This window comes from Leptonychotes weddellii, chromosome 1 (genome assembly GCF_054177405.1).
Source record: "Leptonychotes weddellii isolate Sample4059 chromosome 1, ASM5417740v2, whole genome shotgun sequence".
Lineage (NCBI taxonomy): Eukaryota > Metazoa > Chordata > Mammalia > Carnivora > Phocidae > Leptonychotes > Leptonychotes weddellii.
In genome coordinates, this window is record NC_138369.1 from 92,536,976 (window position 1) to 92,556,224 (window position 19,249).

Genomic DNA, 19,249 nt, shown 5'->3' on the forward strand with positions numbered 1-19,249 from the left:
TCAAGTGGCAAGCTGTGTTTATTTTGTAATAGAAGGGGTAAAGGGAGATAAGAAGGAAATTAATGGAACAACCACACCTAAGAACTCCTCAAATATTTGAACAAGGATTACAGTCCGTAAGAAGTTATTACATTCATGAATACATATTAAGATTTTAATACTAGGTTAACTTAAAAAAAATACTTTATTCTTTTGGAGCTGAGTTTCTCTTTTTATAAGTCAAATGGATCTTTTGTATATTATTCTGGCCCAGGAGAGGGCAGACCACCACACATAAAGAAATTTAACTTGACCTCGTAAAGAAATAATGCCCATGGCATTACCAAATCCTTACAAAAAGAAATGGCAACTCATCTTCAAAATATGTGTTGTTCTTTCCTCTCGGTTATTTCCATTCCCATTTGTAACCATCTTCAGACACAAATGCTGCTTTCTGAATAAATTATTACTCTAATAACTTTTGTACCGTGATTATTCTTCCTAAAAAGGTTTGTACTTATTCTTAGATTAGATCTTTTCCACTTTGTAGTAGATCCCTTTTAAAATGAAAGTTTGCTGCTCTTTTAAGGGAAACAAACAAAAAGAAAAATACTTTAGAAATAAACTGGTCCTATATTTTTAAGTAAGCAAAGAAATGAATGCCAAAGTAGTTTACTTAAAAGAGAGGCATGATAGCGTGAACATAATTCAGTAGAAAAGTCTACTGAAATTAAATTCTTTGTAGAGAAAAGGTAAGCCTATTTCCAAACTATTTTATATTATTAAATATGTTTTAACATTTAACCATCTATTTCTTTCAAAAAATTTAACAGATAAATTATTACCATGTTCAATTTTTTGAACTATCAATTGAATTTATTCAAGGTACCACAGAAGAGAACTTGAATATATGATAAAATGGTTTGGTAACTATATCCTATTATATTTTGGGTGCTTCACTAAGATTCCTAAGAATTTATCATAATCTATTGTACCCTTTTGCCATCTGGTTTAAATTGTGTTTGAGGCCAAACCCTAAAGTACAAAATGTCAGGTTGATATTTAAAATAAGTTCAAGGTTTTAAAAGTTATCCAAAAACTTATTTGCCTTTGCTTTTCTCATTCTCTATTTAATGAGCTGATATTAAAATGACCTGCCATTATTAAGGTAAGGGCTTAAGGATTACAAACGAATTGCAAATTAGCATAGAACTAAAACCTGAAATTAATGGGGACCCAAGGAAGACTAGCTTCCAGGACTTTTATTTTTCTGAGGTTTTATTTTATTATCCACTCTTCTGCCAGAGGACACTTAATTAGTAACCGAACAAATTACTCCAAAGATTTTAGGATGTATTATTATAAATAATTTTCAAAAAAATTTAAAGAAACAAGTTAATAATCTCACAAACCCCAAAGAGATTATAAATTTGCTGATGTATTTGGTCAGGCCAAAATAATGCTTTAAGTCAGTAATTATATTGATCAAAACTATTGCTCTCCAAAGATTGGATACAAATTATTTTCACTCATTATACTCTAAGATTGTTACTTGTATCTGTATTATGTTATATGAGACCATTTTTTATAAAATCTCATGCCCCCATGATTTCACTCTTGAAAAACAAACATTTCTAATTCTGAGATGGGAATTTTTAAAATAAACAAGATTAACTTTGAACTTCAAATAAGAAAATAAGCCTCAGTTTAGCTCTTCTCCACCTTTGGGTGTGGTTCAAAAGTCACAAGAAAAATAAAGCTAGCTTAGAACCCTTGATTTATGATCCATTTGTTTGGCTTCTGGTGACTTATTTAAAACATAAAACAAATCTTTTCATTATCTTTTCCTGAGTTTGATAACTCTAGTAATAAAAAGGGGGACATGGTATACTACTACTAAGGTTCTCTGAACATGCCCTCATAAGTGGAAAGCAAAGAAAACTAAATCTGGTTGCAAAAGATTTATAGCTCATGAATATAACAGTATAAAATGTTTGGCTTCTTATGCTTATTCATGTATTTGGGAGCTAGATGGCTGTCCTGTGCCCTGGTTCCATGGAATTTAAAACATATCACCTGTTCTAGAGTTTTGATTTTCCTGCCATCTCTCAGCAAACAATTAAACCATTTTAAATCTTGGAGGAATCTTGAAGTTCCCCTTACTCATTTTGTAGACAGAAAACTGATATCCTGCAAGAGCACATAATTTCACTCTGTGGCCAGAATCAAGAATTTTTCACATTAAAGTCATAGTCATAAAATCATAAAACTCATAGTCATTTGTTTAGTATAAAGGGTTCAAGAAAACTCATTGTGAGTACTGTCACAAGGACAACTGTTCAGGCCATAGGTAGACAGAAATGGTATCCACCCCATAAGCCATCTGGTTGCCCTCAGGTCCCACAAATGATCAACCACATTCCCAGAGCTTGAGACATATCTTGTTTCCTGATGAAAGAGAAGATTTGAGTCTTACCATTGAGCAAATTGAAGGGTTATGCTCAACTACCTGTATTGGAAGTTCTACCCTAGTGTTGTCAGTAGAAATAAGAATAAAAAAAAAAAAAAGAAATATAATCTAAGTGAGGAATAGAATTTTAAATCTTCTCCTAGCTTTTGTAAAGTAAAAAAAAAAAAAAAAAATAGGTGAAAATACATTTTAAATGTTTTATTTAACCCAACATACCAAAACATTATTGTTTCAACATGCAATCATTATAAAAAATTATTATTGAAATATTTTACATTATTTTTTCCTATTGTCTTCTAAACCTAGTGTGTATTTTATACTCACAGCTCATCTTGATTCAGACTAGCAGGTAGTGTATTGGACAGTTTGACACTATCCCCCTTTTACTTACCTGCACAGGCTCCAAATAAAAAGAAATGACTAAGTAATTATGAACAATCTAGCAGATCAAGAACAGTTTTAAGATGATAAATACAAATAAGTTAATGATCAGTTTTTAAGTCACTAAAGTACAGTGGTTAAGTGTGCCTGAGTTCCAAAGCCAGACTGCTTAGGTTCAAAATCACCTCACTTTGCACTCAATCATGTATCCTTAGGCACATTGGTTAACTTCTTTTTGCTTTAGTTTCCTCATATGTAAAATAGCAGAAATAGAATATTACCAACCTCATAGGGTAGTTGGAGGATTAAATAATCAATATCCCTAAGCACACAAAAGAGTGCTGAGAGATGTATTGGCAGTTGTTATTGTTGTTATTGATTATTGTTATTATTACTTCTCCAGAACAGTGATTTTTAAAATGTGTTCCTTAGACCATCAACATCAGCATCACCTGCCAACTTGTTACAAATGCAGAACTGCTGAGTAAGAATCTTTATTTTAATAAGATTCCCAGATGGATTCATATACACATTAAAATATGGGAAGAAATGTCCTAGAGATTAAGCAGAGAAATTATAAAAATGACAAATATGACATCTGGGAATTACAATTTATGCTATAATTTGCAAGGAGAAAAGCTGGTATCTTAGGGTTCTCCAGAGGAACAGAACTGATAGGAGAGATGATTGATAGATAGATAGATAGATAGATAGATAGATAGATAGATAATAGAATATATATATTTAGAGAGAGTATGTGCAAAAGAGAGACTATCTCTCTCTCTCTCTCTCTCTATATATATATATAGAGAGAGAGAGAGAGAGTTTTTTTAATTATAAGGTATTGACTTATGCAATTATAGAGGCTAAGAAGTCCCATACACAATCTGCCGTTTGTAATCTGGAGACCTAGGTAAGCCAGTGCTGCAATTTGAAGGGCTGAAAGCTGGATAGTGTAGCTTCCAGTCCAGGTCTGAAGGCCTGAGAACCAGGAGTGCCATGGGCAGAAGATTATCCCAGTTCAGTCAGTCAGAAAGACACAGATACAGACAGACTCACAGAGACAGAAGAATATATTCTCCCTTCTTCCACCTTTTTGTTCTATTCAGACCCTCCCACATTGGGGAGGTCAATTCACTTTACTCAGTCTACCAATTCAAATGCTAATCTTTTCCTGCAACACCCTCATGGACACATCCAGAAATAACTAACCAATTATCTGGGCATCCCTTGATCTGGTCAAGTTGACACATAAATTAACTGTCACATTCGGAAAAATTAAAAGCAAGTAGGGAGTTGTAAAAATATCAAAATACCAAAAGGAAATTTGGCATAGAGATGAAGTAAAAACCTAAGGAATTCTAACTATGACCATCAACTTCAATTTAATTGACTTTAATTTTGATGATTCATCACCACCAGTAAGACTAGTTCACTGTGGCAGAAGAAATAAGAGAAATGAAAGGTAGAAAGAGAAGTCTCATGTCAGCCTTTCTATGTCTCATAGCCCCCATTGGTTAGCAGCTCATATTTGCAGAACAATTAGTTAAAGCCTCTTAAAGGCCCAGAGAAAATGTTAAAGCAGGTGATTTCCCCTCATCTGATAAACTGAGAGACTAGAGAAATCATGACTTTTTACATTACAGAGAATTGAATGGGAGAGCTAAAATCGGTATAACTAAAATGTTCTCAATCAGATCTTCATATCACGTAAGTGTCTGTAGGATAATAACATTACTAATTGTAATAATAATAGCAGCTAATATTGCTAGGTTCCAGTTACTTCAGGATGTGTCATATGTTACTCACTTAATTATCATAACAACCCTATCAGGCAGATGTTATTTTATACATGAAGAAAGTGATACACAGATAGGGTAAGTTATTTGCCTAAGTTCCCAAAGCTAAGTCACTGAGTCTAGCTCAAATTCAGGCAGTCTGGCTCCTGAAACTGTATTTTTAACCACAGTGCCATACTGCCTACTTGACTTACTAGTTGGAGGACTACAGAAGACCTAGTAGTCCAACAAGGAGTTGAATATTAAATTTCCAAACAGTCCCTAACTCTATAAAATATGTTAGTCAGGATTTCTTTTAACCCAAAAGTATTTTTGACACCTAGCTCATTCAGAAAATATCTACTAGGTAAAGAAATATTTGGTAAATTAGCTGTTAAAGTTATGTAGAAAATTGAATTTAGATTCAAGAAAGTTAATTTTTTTTTTAAAGATTTATTTATTTATTTTAAAGGGGGAGGAGGAGCAGAGGGAGAGGGACAAGCAGACTCCCATGGAGCATGGAGTCCGATACAGGGCTCGATCCCAGGACCCCAAGATCATGACCAGAGCTGAAATCAAGAGTTGGGGGTTCAACTGACTGAGCCATCCAGGAGCCCCAAGAAAGTGAATCTTTTAAAAGTATTAGAGGATTGACTGAAATTTTTCAAGTCAATCTCAAATAACTAATAATAATATTTTGTTGGGCCCTCATTTTTAAGAATTAGATGTAGTGGGGATGGTAGGGAGAAAAATTAACTAATTAGTGGGTTTTCAGACTGTTCTAATATATTCAGTTCAGTACCTTCAAGTCCAAATTGATTATTAAAATCTAAACTCAGTTTTGTGTACTTAATCATTTAATTTTTATTCTCTGTCCCCACACCTTTCCTGGTGATAAGGCAGAGGTAATAAGGAAGAAATTTACATTATGTCCAGGACATGCCTGTTAGTAGCAGGAGTTTACAGCCCTCTTTTAATCGCCATACAGCTATGGCGATTATGACCTTGGATGCCACAGTGTGGCTAATGCCCAAATCCTAGTCCTTTTATGAGCCCTGTGTATTTTCTTTTTTTTCAGAGGTCCACTGACTCTTTCCCTGAGGTGTCTGATACTGCAAGCTTCTTCCTCTGCCCCATTCCCCAGTTGATTGTCCACCCCATAGACTCTTACTGTCAGGTTATTCTCACCGTTCCTACGGATAGCCATTTTGTGGTACCTGCAGGATGATTAAAGCTCTCGCTGCCCTGGGCACTCTTTAATCAAAGGATCTCGAAATCCAGGCCACTTCAGTCCACGGCCTTATAGATTGACTTCGGGAGCTTTGCTACCTCTTCTCTATCCTACTTCTCTGTAACCTGTAACATTAGCACTAAAGTCTAGCTCTGGGCTAAGCAGCTTTCAGATAACAAAATCATTCATCCAGATACAGTGGTAGAACAGATCCTGGCCATAATTGTATAAAAAACAGAGAAGCAAAGCATCCATTACCTATACTCTATGAGTGAAGGACAAAGAAAGGGATAGTTATGTGTTCTTGGGCTCTGCTCACCCCCAAATTTTTGCTCGCTCTCTCTCTCTCTTTCTGGTATGTCTCCCTTTTAGTATAGTTGCCATAGAAGCACTGCTGTGTTTTAGCGAAATTTTATCCTCGAGTCTAAAGTCTTTTGTTCTTAACCTTGAACTGTTTTCAGAGGAAACCTACAGTAGAATCATGAACCCCAGGGGATCAGGAAAAGGTTTTAATAATGTTCACTTTCTCCCATTATTACTGCAAATACCCAAATCATAAAGAAGTAAAAATCTAGAAATTTAAATATAAATTAAGGGAAATGATATTTAGTCTTCAATAATATACACTGAATTAATAGTTATAAATACCGATAAATGAAAACCAACACTATGCCAAGTGCAAAATGCTTTATTCTGCTGATTAAGAATACCAGTTATAAAATCTGAGAAATAAAACTAATACTTATTCTAATTAATCTAATCTAATGTAACCTAATCTGGCGGTTGCTCTAATCTCCTGTTTCACAAAGATCTGGAAAGAGGATGGAAGAAGTTATAAAGCCAAGCACCTACTATCAACAACTTTAGAGATTATTGTTGTTATCCCCATTTTATAGATGAGGACTCTGAGACTTAGAAGTAATATTCTTGCTCAAAGTTGTATGAAAAGTGTAATCTTTTGAATTGTGACAGTAATTAAAAATATCTTGATATTGGCTCATATTAAAGACATCCATGGCATTCATATGAACTCAGTTTCATGTAAAAAAGATATGAGCTTTTCAGTACAGTTACCAAAGTTAGGTGACTATTGTTTTTTTTTTGTTTTTTTTTAAAGATTTTATTTATTTGTTTGACAGAGAGACACAGCGAGAGAGGGAACACAAGCAGGGGGAGTGGCAGAGGGAGAAGCAGGCTTCCCGCTGAGCGGGGAGCCCGATGCGGGGCTCGATCCCAGGACCCTGGGATCATGACCTGAGCCGAAGGCAGATGCTTAATGACTGAGCTACCCAGGCACCCCAGGTGACTATTGTTTAAAAGTAGAGATAGATCCAGCTACTCATGTATATCCAAGGTCATATGCTGTCAAAGGTCAATACCAAAGAAGATGAATTCTAAATAAAAATGGGAGGGAGGCAAATTGGATAAGTTTCACAAAAGAAACAATGCAGATTTCCTTGGTGCTAAGATATTTGGCAGCCTTCTCAGGCAGGACTGCTTCTCAGTCCCATTTCTCTCACTTCATCCAATAGCATGTAGCCTTATAAATGCCTAAGCAAATATCTGAGCATTAAATTATGAATTTTAAATCAGCTCATGAAATCTGAGCAGAGATTATCTTGAAATAATAGAGCAGCATTCAGGCCTTTCAAGGTCTGACTCTACACTATACACTATGTCTCCCAGAATTAGTGTTGGCCAGTCTTAGAAGCAGAGAAAAAAAGAGCAGAGAAGGATGGAAAAGAGGGAAGGAAAGGGGGAGAGGAGAGAGAAGTTGTTGGCTTTGCCTATCCAGTCATGGTCCAAGGGAGTGAATATCTTCCAAGCCAATTGAACTGTAGTCCTCTGACAGCAATACCTCTTGTGAAGACTGATTCCTTAGTCAGAAAATAAAAAAAAGTTAATAATCTGTCTTTTGTAATTAGCTCAAGTGGAGAGAAGAAGCAAGTAAGACAATGCCCTGTCCTGAAATTATTTTATGTACATTATAGATATAGTTCTGAGTAAATTAATTATATTCTGGTTTATATACCTCAGACTCTAGCTACAGTGGGTAATCAGTTCTTCTAACCATGCTAAATCTGGGACAGTGATAAGAACCTTTATCACAATTAGTATCAGGGCTGAAATTAGGACCATTTCTTTTCTCTTGCTGAGAACTCATGCTGCTCATACACCAGTGGTTCCTAATTTTTTTTTTTTTAAATCAAGGACCCCTTTGAAAATCTGATGAAAACTAAAAGTGCACATATACCTAGCCATGAAAAAAAATGGCTATTATTTCAAGAGTTTAAACTTGTAGCTTATCCACAGACTCTCACTTAGGTACTCTCATCCTCAAGAGACTTGCCATCTGATTCAGTAAAAGATAATCACAAAATCATCTACAGAATAATTACAGAATGCTATATTGCTTATACACATGTATGTGTACACACACAGAGAGAGAGAGAGAGAAATTCCACTCTCAAGAAGAAACTGGAAGTTCCTTTTATTTAGATAAGCATAGTGATGGTTTTGTGTATGCGTTTGGAGATGGTAACTGAACTTGAGGGAAATTACCCTGCCCATAAAGGAAAAAGAAATGTAAGTTGCTAGAGGAGATACCTAAAAGGAATAATCTTGGGGCTATTGGCCTCTGTGAAGCAAGAACAGAAAAACAAAATCCTAGTAGTGTGGGGGCAGAGAGGAAGGTCTGGAGTAGAGACAGGTCCCTCGTGGGATGAACTAAGTTAGACTGAGGCAGCACACAACCCTCACTGATCAGTGTCTTAGTTATCTTAACACAAAGTTTCTTTTTTCCACATACCACTCCAGGGGTCTGAGTAGCTACTCAGGTCAGTTGCCTTTTAAGTGGACACTTGGCACTCTAGGCCACTTCCATCTTTTGTCTCTATCCTCCAAACCAAAGACTTTCTCATGATTGCTGTAGCTGGAGAAGGGAGAGAGTGGAAGGTCTCATATCTACAATAAACACATTTCACTTCTATCACAACCCCTTGACTAAAACTAGTCACATGATCTCACTTAACACAAGGGAGTTGGGAAGTAAGAATTTCCGTATATTCAGAATAAGATGTTAGTGAGTTCTAAAAATGTCTACTACAGGGCATGTCTAATAAAGGAGTCCTAATTTGTTTGCTGGGGGGTGTTCACTGTTTAACTTCTCATTTGTCTCCCCTATGAAATCCTCATTGAAATACATAACTCTTCTCATTCTTTACAGGGACTCAAAGAGGTGCTCCATATCAGTGGAGCACAAACTAGGTACAGGAAGCACCGTTCTATAGGTATAGTTAGAGTGCAGTGAGCAAACAGATGATAGAGTACCATGAGACAGGCAGTTTCCATGGTAGGAAAGAACTGCCTGGCTTCTAATCCAAGCTACCTTCTACAATTCTGAGGAAGTTAAATGACTTGCCTATGTGTGAAATGAGTAAGCTGGATTTGATAATTCTAGTGTTAAATGGTACAGCACTGGTAACAGATGCAAAAGCAATTAAAGAAGAGAGAAATCAATTTAAGGAGTAGAATTATTTTTGTCAGGTAACCTCATTTTTCAGCCTATCTGACCAATCTATTACTACCTCTGATGATCAATTCTATCAATGAGATTTTATTATGTAAAATATATCAAAAAATCTAATTTTGTTCCTTAAATTATAACAGCATAAAAAACACTCTTCAGTCAAATCAAGTGGGATACAATATTGAGTTTAAGTACATCTCATTTTCATTTTTATTTAAAGAAAATATATACTACCATGGGTAAAATTTTACACAATGTATTTATTTATCTCAACATTTGGTAGATGCATATAGCATAACTGCATATATAAAGGTGATCATATATCAGGGTTTGCCTGGGACAGTCACAACAAAATTATGAATAGCCCTCAATTTCATTCTCCAAAGTGTCCCCGTTTGGACAGTAAGTTATATGTCACCCAATGTATATACCATATGGTTTTCAGTAACTGATTTTGTGTACACTCAACACCAGGGCCCTTACTTGCTACTATAATAATCAGACCCCAAATTAGCTTAAATCAAACACTGGGGGCACTTAGAACTTATGCAAATACCAATTTAGTTTTTATCTATTGTTCCCTCCAGATAGAAGGTTTTCCATGTTCACATCACCAACTAAAGCAATCAAAATGAGTAATTGTTTTCTCCTGATTCATTTACAAACGGAAATCCTCCATTTGAGGTGAACAATCACTTCTGATTTCTCTGGGGTAAGCAGAAGCCAGTAATAACAAGCATTATCCTGTTACATTTTGACATTGGTCTGAATGAAGGACCTGATAGAGCACTGAGAAACATTAACATAATCTGTAGATTTTCAGTCTTCTGTCAAGGAAGAGCTCAGACTATCCCTGAGGATAACTCTTTTCTAATTCAAAGTTAATAAAACAATGGTTATACTACCCTCAATTATAAAGAAGATAATTGAGATCTTGCTATAAAAAAGAGTAAGTTTAACTGTTTTAGAAGAGTGATTACCTTCTTTTTTGTTTAAAAATTCAATACATTTTTAATACTTCTTTAATGTTGACTATTTTTTTTTCCCACAGTGCTAATTACCTTGTGCTCCTCTAATTCACTATGGGTTCCTTAAGGATCAAAAATTAGATGAAGTAAGACCACCAAATGTTAGTAATAACAATGCAAAAATGACCCCCAACTATTGCCAAGAGTAAAAAATGTGTCACCAGTGTGTCTTGCTCTACAAAGTCTTATAGATTACCCTGAAGGACTCTACATGTATAGAGATATATTAGTGTTCCCTCACAGAGTCTTGGCTGCTCTGTTTCATAGGTAGTAGATTGGTTATGTTAGCATGAACCTGATATAATGGTCAGAAAGGCAATGATATTTTAATTATACCACTGGATCAACATTAATTTAATTCAACAAAAATTTAGGCAGGAAACTATTAGCCACTTCATAAATTCACAATATTTCAACAGCAAAATTGCCCTATTTGGCTTATTTTAATATCCACATATTTTTTTTAATTTAAATTCAATTAGCCAACATATAGTACATCATTAGTTTCAAATGTAGAGTTCAATAATTTATCAGTTGTGTATAGCACCCAGTGCTCATCACATCACATGCCCTCCTTAATGCCCATCACCAATTATCCCATCCCCCACATCCCCTCCAGCAACCTTCACTTTGTTTCCTATAGTTAAGAGTCTCTCATGGTTTGTCTCTCTCTCTGATGACTTCCCATTCAGTTTTCCCTTCCTTCCCCTATGATCCTCTCTGCTGCTTCTTATAATATATATATAGTGGATAATTTTCTGTAGAATACAGAAAAGTTTCATTCATAGACCCTTGATTTAGACTTTGACATAATTCTGTTAATACTGAGTTTTGTTCCACTTATAATGTAAAAGTTTCTAAGCTAGTTGTCACTGAATGCGGAAGATAGTGATTCAGGAGTGAAGCCGCAGGTATAAAAGAACTTGGGCTCCCTCATTTACTGCCTCCCAGAGTCAATGGATACAAAAAGAAGGGGGCCTGAGACTTTTGTAATTAATTGGGCAGTTGGTGGTAGGTATATTATTTTGAAACAAATTCCAGATAACACATTTTATCTGTAAGCATTTCAGTTTGTATCGCTAACATAGCTAAGGACACTTTAAAATCTAACCACAATTTTATAACTATACCATAAAATGACAACAATTTGTTAACTCTATCAAAATTCCCAATTGACTCCTTAATATTTTAATTTTTAGTTTAATTTTTTGAGATCCAAATAAGGATCATACAATGTAATAAATTAACATCTCATAAATCTGTTTTAAACTCTCTTTTAATCTCCTCTCTCTCTTTTTCTTTCTCCTTGCAAATTATTTGTTGATAAAAAGCAAGTTATCCACATTCTGTAGAGTATCCTACATTCCAGATTTTGTTGATTGTATTTGATGGTGTCATTTAACATGCTCATCAAATCTTAACCTTTAACATTTGTTAACTCTTTGGTTAAAATTAGGTATAATTTATATAGGGAAAGTAGATAAATGTTTGTTCGTTTTTTTTTTTTTTTTATCCACTTATTATCATGCTTTGGAAACTGGGAATTGATCCAGAATTCCCTACTCTTAGTTCAAGGTCCTTTCCAATACATCTGCAGGTATCTAGCTTATACTTATTTTCTTATTTATTATTTGGATTTCATACAGAGTGACTCTGGAAAGTATCTGGAAGAATATAATTGAAGAGACAGGATAGAATTGTAGGGTGAGCTATCACAAAATAGTTCTTCACATTGGAAATAATGAGTTAACATTACATGAAGAACTCTTAGTGACCATCACAATAATTTTTCATCATCATACAATAAAACACTGAGGCTACACCCAACAGCAGTTTGGATAACACCCCTGAAAAGAGTGTGTTGTTCACAGTAATATTAGCTGTTTAACTTGGGTGCAATTTTTTCCAGACATTATTTCATAAAATGTGACCTCCTCAATTAACGAGTTTGTGTTTTATTCTGACAATTTCTAAAATATGGCTGCAGCCTGAGAGCTGAGGTTCTCAGGCTTAAGGACTTAGAAATATTGTTGTTTAAATGTGAAAATCTCTGATTAAAATCTATAAATTATAGTAGAGGCTGATTTGATGATTTAAAGGCAGATCTTGTTTATGCCCTAGCTACATACATAGGAGTAAGGTAAAACTTGACTTTGCTGTTAACTGTTTTTATTTTGTTTGCTTGTTTTAAATTTTGTCAGTCTATGAACCCTGTAGAAGTTTGAAAAAGAGCGTGAAATTTACACAATTATTCTAATACTCATTACAGAATGTGAGTAACCACAGTGATATTAGAACTTTTAAAATATATTTTGGAAAACCTGTACTTGTCCTTAGCTGTGCTAATCAATGAAACTAAACTAATCATACTATTCCTTTTCTGTTGCTGTTAAATTTGAAGAAATTGCTGGATCATGAACCAAATGACCTGAGCTTTGGCCTTGATATTTACTAACTAAAGTAAACTAACTGAGAAGGGCACTTTAATTCATGATATTGTTAGGAGACATTTCTCATGGGTCTCCTGAGTTTCTGCATGTCTTGTGAACAAAGGCACTGATGCCCTTTGTTGAGCTTTGAAAAGATTATCTTTTCAAGGATGTTTGTGTAGTGAGTAGCCTTGGAAGTTAGAGGTAGAATCTTCTCCCAGAGCAGAGAGCAGGTTTGTTTACTCTCCAGTATAATAAATATGTTTTCCTCTGGGTAAAAGTTGTGCAGGTTGCTTTGCAACCCATTATAAAATAGTACGATTCTCTAAGCTTGGGGCTTCTCAACTGTGACACCACATTTGGCCCCTATGGGACAAGTAGTTTGATGTAAATGTGAAGTTGATTCTTGCTGTGTTGTGAGTAATGAATTGTTTTTTTCCTGATCCCAGGAGTCTGTGACTTCTACCAGTTTCCATAATACTGTGGCAGGTTAACTTGCTAATTTGTAAGCAAAGTAAAATCTTCACAATTTTTAACAGTTACTGTAATTTGCTTATCTTTAGAATTAAAGGATTGGTCTGTGAATTGGTTTAAATTTAATTTTTGGTTCTGATTTGATGTAGAGTAGAAAAAGTCTTGTTTCATGCCCTCCAGGGATTACAGTCTTCTGAAGCCGAAAACATAAGAAGTGTGGTCAGGCTCTGTACCTGCAGCCCTAGTGAAACTCAGCCATTCTCACCATATCTGTGACCTAGTTGGAGAGCTGAATGGGATGGAAGGTGACAGTAAAGAGCAACTGTATGAAGGCATATGTTTGCCTTATTGTTTGGCAGAAATGAAGAGACTAGAGATTACTATCTGCATGACTGTGAAGACCAAAAAATGAAGATAAGTCCCATGGAATGAAATCTGATCCTAGTGGAGAGAGGAGCTACAAGAGTTATTGTCACGAAAAGCCGTTGAGATAGGGGAACAAAGCAGAGCTATTCATGTCTTCAGTGACAAAGCATAAAATGGGATGACAGAGATGAGGGGCGCCTGGGTGGCTCAGTTGGTTAAGCATCTGCCTTTGTCTCTGGTCATGATCCCAGGGTCCTGGGATTGAGCCCCATGTTTGGCTCCTTGCTCAGCGGGGAGCCTGCTTCTCCCCCTGCCTGCAGCTCCTCCTGCTTGTGCTTTCTCCCCCCACCTCTCTGTCAAATAAATAAATAAAATCTTTAAAAAAAAAAAGGATGACGGAGATGAGAATTCTTCCCACTTTTGCACAGTACATCCCTCTCCTTGGCACCATGAAGGCTCAGTCTGGTATATTTCATCATTATCACGAACAGCTTCATCAGAGCAGCAGCAGAGACCATAGTCCTCAGAAGATGGACATTCCCAGTGGACACTACAGCACCCCGAGTCAGCCTGGTGGGAAACAGTGGATGTTACTTGTGGAACCAGTTTTTAGTGCCCAGAGTCACTTGTCGTTCCCAGAAGCAACCCTGGGTACTACCAAAAATGTTTGACAGGCGGTTTCCAGGGTACTGAGTTACTACCTGAGCAGGTTGGAACAAAACCTGAAGCAATTTTCATTGTTATCATTCATGTAACCCCATTTGTACTCATGGCTAGTGAGGCATGAGGAAACTCAAGTTATACAGTAAATACAGTAAAATATGATGACTGTTGTAACAGAGCTTAGTGTTATGGAAACATGGAACAAAATATTTGAGCTAGATCTTGAGGGATAATTAGGCTTTTTAAATTGCCAATAAAATAAAAAGAATCCTTTACACAGAAAACTATCACAAAGGCATAAACTCTGGATTATGTATTTTAACTTCAGTTTTTAAATTTTGATTTGCAAGAGCCAAATTATCAACATTTTCAAGATTGAACTGTAAGTACCCAACTAAGAGTCAGAGGTAATATATTCAAAAGATATATTATAATTGCATAAATCTGAATTTGTCACATCAAAATTATTGACAACAATAGGGTTTCATGCTTTGCAAATTCAAATTCCATTAATAAAATAATTCTTTAGTTATATCCTTGGCACGTCTCTATAGTGTGTATATATATGTACATGCATTCTGTGCAAGTTTGCCAACAAACATAATCTGGGATTTTTCCCCAAAATATTATATATCATTATAATACTTTATTTTTCAATTAGTGTTTAACCAATAATTGACTTAATAAATAGCATGTAATATAGACATAGCTCTTTGAGACTATAATTTCTCACCTATAAAATATTCACCTCTATTTTCAACTTCTAATTATCAACCAAGGTCAGTTAGGACAGTTTGAAGGAATGCGTATTTGGGGTTCCTTATATTTAGGCAGGCATTTGAAAGTAATGAGAGAAATATCTCTAAACAGTTTATGTATCGTATTTGATAGGGAATGTGGTATGGATGAAAATGCTTCTGCGGGTCGTTGTGGTTTGATGTCCTAAAATTTTTGTCTCATAGGGATTAAAAAAATCAAAATACATACACCCTAGAGAAGTGAGGCATTGCCAAGTTTGAAAAGTTCCTAAACAGTTTCCTTCTGATTCCTCATATCTTCTTTGATCTTTTATATGGTGGTTTACAGTCTCTTTTATTTGTTTACTCTAAGTGTCACAGCATTATTTGTAAGGAATAGAACAAATTATACCTTAAACTACATTGTTGAAAGGTATCCTTGATATATTAAATCATCCTCTTCCATTGAAATGAAGAATTCTTTTTTAAAGGCATGTGACTTTAAAGCTAGCTGATACAAACTATCCAGCAGCATAAATATTTCCTTTGGGTAGGACTAGCCATCCATTATACCCAGTGTTCCATCTTTGACACTGACACCTCCAGTTGTTTTGCAACCAACTGCTTCATTGTTCTCCATGACACCATAATTCAAGGTAAGATATGTTGGAAAATGATGGCAGTATTTCCCATATCACATGCTCTTCTTACCATGTGGCTCTGACACTCTTCCCACTAATAGGTAAGGTCTGTGTTTACTTCCCTTAATCAGGACAGGCTGTGAAAACAGTGAAAGCAATGCTATGTGACTTTCGAGGCTAGATTTTTAAAACCATACACCTTTTACTTGTTTCTTTTGGGATCCTCACTCTTAGAATGCAGTTATCATACTGTGAAGAAGCCCAGGAAGCCACACTTAGATGTCAGCTGACAGCCAGCATCCACACACCAGTCATGTAACTAAATGAGCCTTCAGACCATTCAAATCTACCACTCTCAAGTCATTTCCCCCACACCTCAAGACTTCCTAGCTGAGAACTCAGACATGGAGCAAAGTCAAGCCATCCTTATTGAACCTTTTTAAAATTCCTGACCCACAGAATCCATGAGCATAATAAAATTTCTGTTTTATGCCACTAAAGTCAGGATTGTTTATTATGCAGCTATAGTAACTGGAACAATATATTGTCCTTAGAATCCTAATTTTCCTTTAATAACTCATGACCAATCAATTTTGGCTTATGTGGCCATATACTAAAAGCTATTTTCTTTAATTTGACCCAACTTCTTTTTCATGGCCATGATCAGATTTTGCAATAATATTAAGTAAGAATATTCTGAGCAGAGAGAACTGCACATGTAAAAACACTGAGGTAGAAACAAGTCTGAAGTGTTTGAGGAACCAAAAACTGGCCAATATGGCTGAGGTGTAGTGAGAGAGAAGAGAGATACAGGTTTGTCAAACCTCTCATCATATAGGCCATGATGAAGAGTTTGGATTTCATTCTAAGAACCAGGAAGGTTTTACACAGGAGAGTCATGTGCTTTGATTCTCATTTTTTAAAATCGCTGCAGCATTGAGAATGACCAGTAGACTTGAGAAGGAGCAGCAGGAGAGCTACTACAGGATGGCAGGCAAAGACAGGAGGCTTAAGTAAGTGTACTAGCAGCAGAGCTGAAGCAAAGGAAATATATTTGGGGCATATTTTGGAGATAGGAATTACAGGAATGTGACATATCTCATGATTGGGTTTGAGACAAGGAAACAAATTAAGAATTATGCCTAGATATGCAGCTAGAATAACTGAATGGATTGGGAGGGAAGTTATCAAATTGGGGAAAGGTTAAAGTGAGGGAAAAGATTTGAGGCAGATATAATCAAGAGTTAAATTTGAGATAATTTTGGCAATTCTGCTTTTAAATTCTAATGAAAACAACCAAGCAGTGGGTTGGTCTGATCAAAGTCCAATCCATGCAAAAAAAAAAAAAAAAGGAAAGAGAAAAAGAAAATATACATTTATATAATAATCATTTTAGGACCAGCCACAATTTTCCAGATAGTCTATATTTCTTGTTCTAGCTTCTCTGTGTAAAATTTCATGAATACAGGGGCGCCTGGGTGGCTCAGTCGGTTAAACATCTGCCTTCGGCTTAGGTCATGATCCCAGGGTCCTGGGATCGAGTCCCACATCGGGCTTCCTGCTCAATGGGGAGCCTGCTTCTCCCTCTGCCTCTGCCTGTGGCTCCCCCTGCTTGTGCTCTCTCTGACAAATAAATAAATAAAATCTTTAAAAAACTTTTTGACTAATACACCAAATTAATTCAAAGTGGTATTGTTATTACAGTACTTTTATCTGTTGCATGTCTCTATTCTCATCAGCTGGACTTCAGTTCTCTACCACACAGTGATAGAATGAAGAATAAGATGTATAAAATGTTAAATAGTCTTAGAAAAAATATAAATAAGAATGTGTTGAGGCTGATTAACTATCACAAGACTTTGACAGATTTGGACACTCTTGGGAATGAGTACTTGAAGTTGCTAAGGTCAGAAGCCCTGGCCAGGTAATAAAATTGTAGACAGTAAGGAGCAATTTTTCAATATTTGTGACTAGAGTATGGGTAATTCATAAACAGGAGCCTCCTCTCTAAAGAATTTTAGTCTTGGCATCCTTTTAATGGAAATACTAGATACTTAGGGGTGAGCCCTAAATACTAAAATCTTTAGTTTAGTAATACTATTTGGAAATAATTACCCTTAAGTGGAGAAAAAAATATAGAGAGATATAGTTCTCATTGATGTTCCAAAAGTAAACAAAGCAAACAAAAACTAATGATACTGGTATGATTCAACTGAGTGTTACTTTCTCTTTCTTGTGTTTGCTACACTTGGTCTGAGAGGAAGATGTTTAAGGCTACTCTTTCCTTATATGGTTTAATTGTCATGTAAGAGAAAGAATTCACTCTTAACTACAGATAAGTAACCAGCACCCTCAGACAGACTGTTCTATGTCATACTGTAGATTACAACTGGCCCATGTGGCTGGCTTATACATCCAAATAAGTGGTTATAGTGTTGATTGCCTTTAAACAAACCAGTTGTTCCAACTCAGACTCCATGTGTTTTGTATGTGTGTATGTATGTTCTCATACCCATGTGCATGCACAGGCATACAAAACTGATACGCTTTTTAGACATCAAATACAACATGATTGTATAACTGTTAAGGAATTAAAGCATATTTCTCTAATTCTAGCTCTTTCAGCACTTTAGATTATGGGCTTCCCCACTCAATTATAAATTGTAGTCAGAAACTGTATCTATCTTAGCATTTAGCTTAATTAATACCTAGCATATACTAAGAACCAAATATTTGTTAATTAAATGCAATTTCTTCTTCTACCTACTGCCTCTTTCTATTCCATTACTTCACACATCTTGCTAAAGCAGTCTTCTCTCATTCATTATCTGTTTTTAGGCAAGATCCTTCTCATTCTATTGAACCTGTCTACATCTAACAAAAGGGAACAATGATCAATTTTTTTGCCTAATTCAATAACTTCTTAGCCCTCATCTTGTTTGGCCTCTTCGTAATATTGAGCAGAGGTATCCACACCTCATATTTGAAATTCCTTTGAAATTCCTTTGGCTTTTTTCAACCTACTTCATACTTTTCCTCTTCCTATCTGCAAAATCTCTGCCTCTTTATATTTACCATTAAATTTGGTAGTTATGAAGGTTTTGTCCTTAGGCCTATTCTCTTTTCACCCTACTTACTCTTTCTGGACATTTTCATCCACTCCTAGGGCCTCAGCTCCCAAATCTATGATGATGGTGTCTAAATCCATAAGCAAGTATTAACATTTTCTGAGTATTTTTCTTTGCATATTAAAGACCTCCATTCAAACATAATATAAGACTACTTTAGCTTAAAGAACAAAACAACAACAACAGAAATGGACTCTGGCTAGCTTAGGCAAAATCAAAGGAAGAAAGAGGGGCTTATTGCAGTGATTACTGGAGAATTTCAAGGAGCCTAAGGGATGGAAGGTATGGCTGCCACAAGAGGCTGAAGTCCTGAGAGGAACTCAGGCGATTTCTTTCTCTTTCTCTCACCTGTACCTCTCTCTGAGTATCTGTTTATGCCTTCTGTCACACTGGCAACCAGCATTTTGTACTCTTT